General features: G+C 38.5%; 1 pseudogene across 1 annotated transcript; it reads right to left on the reverse strand.

Moving 5' to 3' along the window:
- Window positions 1-417: 417 nt before the first annotated feature.
- Window positions 418-2453, reverse strand: LOC117698744 (olfactory receptor 2AG2-like; annotated as a pseudogene). Its single transcript, XR_013105328.1, has 2 exons — window positions 1937-2453; window positions 418-1522 (listed from the first exon to the last, which is right to left on the reverse strand). The product of XR_013105328.1 is annotated as an olfactory receptor 2AG2-like (transcript).
- Between the last annotated feature and the right edge of the window lie 1210 nt (window positions 2454-3663).

A 3663-nucleotide genomic window follows, 5' to 3' on the forward strand; every position in this document is an offset into this window, starting at 1 on the left:
TTCAAATTTCGATCACTGTAGAGAGGAGGGGGAAGATTTCTCTCCTTTCCTCCAAACCCATGGTATCAGTCAGAACACCCATAAATGCTGTTGCTTACAAAATTGGATATTAGATAAATCAATTGCTGTCAGTATTACATTTAACTGGCTTTATATGATCCAAATTTTTGTAAACCTAAATCATCCCCTCCTAATAATATGAGCCACTGCTTGAAATTATTTTTTATAGTTCTTGCTTGAATGTGATGTAAAATATCAGGGTTCAGTAAAGTGAGTACTTCCCTTTAGAATTTTTATATAAACAGCTTTATTAGAGAATAAAGATGTAGAAGAGAAACCTTAAACAGTGTGAATCTTATCCTATTAACTACCCTGTGAACACAGTGTTCAAAAGTTATTTAATGGATTCTTAAATTACAATCAAAAGATACACACAATCAATCACAAGATACATGTTTTTAGTGCCCAGTTTCTTTTCAAGAGTATTTCAGAGTAGAAGTCTTCTGATGAGGAGGAGTAATTAAATTAGGAAGAGAGAAACTGGAACTACCTTGAATGTATGAGGTGATGGCAATAAGTATTTCCCAGTACTCTCCTCAGAGCACCTGTCACTTCCTTATTCCTTATGCTGTAGATGAGCAGGTTTAGAGCTGGGGTGACAATTGTGTAGAAAACAGAAAGAATATTGTCTTGCTTAGGATTGTGGTAGGAACTTGGTAGGAAATACATGACTGTGAGAGCCCCGTAGTACATGCCTACAACAGTCATGTGTGAAGAGCACGTAACAAGGGCTTTCTTCCTGCTCTCATTTGAGGGCATGTGGAGAACAGTGAACAAAATCCGTGCATAAGAGGAAAAGATGGCAGTAAGAGGGAGAATTAACATGAGCACACCTACCAAATAAACCACAAGCTTATAACTAGAGGTGTCTGCGCAGGCCAATTCCAGCAAGGGAGGGATCTCACAAAAGAGGTGTCTGATATGCCTCGATTTGCAGAAAGAATAATGCATGGTATTGATGGTAAATCCCAGGGCCATCTGGGTTGACAGAATCCATGATGCAGTCACCACGAGCCAACAGATTCTTGGACTCATGAGGATCATGTAGTTCAGGGGATGACAGATGGCCACATACCTGTCATAGGCCATAAAAGCGAGAAGAAGGTCCTCTGCACCACCCAGTACCAATTCTACGAACATCTGAAGGGCACACTCTCCAAAGGAGATAGTGTTGTCTCTCAGAAGAAAATCCATGACAGCTTTTGGAGTAATGACTGATGTTAGGAGGAGGTCAATGAGAGACAGCTGTCCAAGTAGGAGATACATGGGGACATGGAGCCAGGTATCTACTGTGATGACAAGGAGTAGCAGTCCATTGCTGGCCAGTGCCAGTGTGTACAGGAATGTGATTGTGGCACAGAGCAGTTCAGGAAAGTCACTGCCATTCAGGATTCCTACCAAAATGAAGCCACTTCCCAAGGTTGAGTTCTTGAATTCCATTTTGCCCTGTTTCTTTGGTTGCCTAGAAAAAGATACTTTAGTGAAATTTTGTTACTATCGACTCTAGTTTGTTGTATCAGAAAGCTCTTATGACACCAACATGACTCCAACAAGATGAGAGCTTTCATTCTTTATTTCCAAGTTTCTTGCTTTAAATTGTATTTGATAAAAGTTCTGAAGACAAGTATTAATATTACTGACTGGGAAGTGGTACTCAGCTTTAGACTATAACACAGAATCCTTACCAATCCTAATTGATTATCTACTAATATTTTTAAAAATGCTAAAACAGTGAGACTGAAAGGGCAATGGAACCCAGAGCAACAGTGGATCTAGTACTGTAGTTTAAGTCCTTAGGGTTTGCTTTACACTCTACTTATTACCATTGGCTGCTTAGTGGGCTACATGTTACATTAATGAAAGACAAATTCCTTACCTCTGTTAGTGAGAAGCCTAGCTGCCTGCCCACACCAGCTTCCCTTTGGTTGGTTGAAGAAAGTGGCTATTGCAATCCAAATGGGGAGAGCAGGTGTGACTTTTTTCAGTAGTGATTAATTGGTTTGTTTTCAAAGTTTGTGATGTACAACCAGAGCCTATCAAATGTCCCACTCTTTCCTTTCACTTACAGTTGTGTTCTAGAGATAGCAGTGTGGGCATCCACGTAGCCAACAGCCTTTGACTAGTTTCTTATGGAGCAAGATAGTGTCTTTTCTAGTGCCATTCTACAGGGGATTGGTAGAAAGAGCATCTATTTGGTTGCATGGATGAAGCCCCTCTGGCTTCCTGTCACTTTTCAGATTGTACTTGGATCCTGATGCACAGGTTTCTTCTGCTGTCTGTGAGCAAAAATCAAAGTTACAGAAAGGAAGTAGAGATTCAAAGAGTTGATAAAGGGGCCTCTTTGCTCTCCATCTGAATAGCTCTGGGTCCAGAGTAAGCCAGGGCCTTATCCAGAAACACTGTGCATTGTCTTCTGATCCTATACTCTCCTTATCTTTTTCTTCTTTTGTGCTTATCTTCAGAGGGACTTATCTCCCAGCTGAAAATCACCCCCTGGAAATGTTGGCCTAGAAAGTAGTAAGTTAATGAATCTCTTGGGTTTGTTTCCTGGCTTGCTTTCCTGATGTTTTCTTAAGACCTAGGCTTTTATAGATCCCATGCAACCAGAGGAAAAAATACCGATGAGCCATGTTTACATTTCTAGCTTCAAGACCAGCAGGGGTTCCTTGAGAACCTAGTGTAGAAGGTTGGAGAGGACCAACAAGAAATGGAACAGAAAATCAGGAACTCTACTGTGGAGGGATTGTATATCCGCATGCAATACTTGCCTGACAATAAAACCTATCATTTTAAATAACTAATACATACAAATAAAATGTTAGCAGTTAAAGTAGCTTAATATGACAAATAACCAAGCTGAGAAAATTTACTAATACATACAGTATTTCAAATATTTGCTTAGAACTGTTCTCAGAGAAGAGTAAGAGACTCCTAAGCAAATGAGAAGAACTGCTTAACAGGAAAAAATTCACCAAGCTAAATGACTGACCACACTTGAACAGGGTAATAAAAAAGAAATTTAGATTGTGTACTGAAGATAAACATTAAGCATGGAATTGTTATGGTACTCTACAAATTCTAATAATCACAGCAGAGAGAAACTAACACATATTTTCCTCTCATATTAGGGTGGTTTGGGAAAAAAAAAAGAAGGAAATTGCTTGGGAATACATGTGAATTTATTAAGCAAATATGCCAACAGATGAGAGAGGAAAGGACTTGGCTTCCTGCTCAACATCCTGATTTTGCTGCATTCTACTGAACATAACAGAGAGTTTCTGGCAGGCTGGTTTTCTTTCTACTCAGACATGTCTGCAAAGGGGTTACATTAATGAAGATCTCAATCTTTGCCTTCATAATAAAGACAACATAATGTCTTCCCCAAAAGACAAGAAAGACACAGAAACATATGTGTCCAAAACTTATCAATAAATACAGAAGACAAACAAATATAGGACAGAAGATCCTTTTGTTCATTTTAGTTATTTGTAGTTAAAGTTGTAATAAATAGTGACCTTTTATTTTTTGATCTCTGCAAATTGATTTATAAATACATTTTATATAAAATGTTATAAATGAAAAAAATAACAATGCAAACTTAAC

Source organism: Arvicanthis niloticus, chromosome 1 (assembly GCF_011762505.2).
Source record: "Arvicanthis niloticus isolate mArvNil1 chromosome 1, mArvNil1.pat.X, whole genome shotgun sequence".
Lineage (NCBI taxonomy): Eukaryota > Metazoa > Chordata > Mammalia > Rodentia > Muridae > Arvicanthis > Arvicanthis niloticus.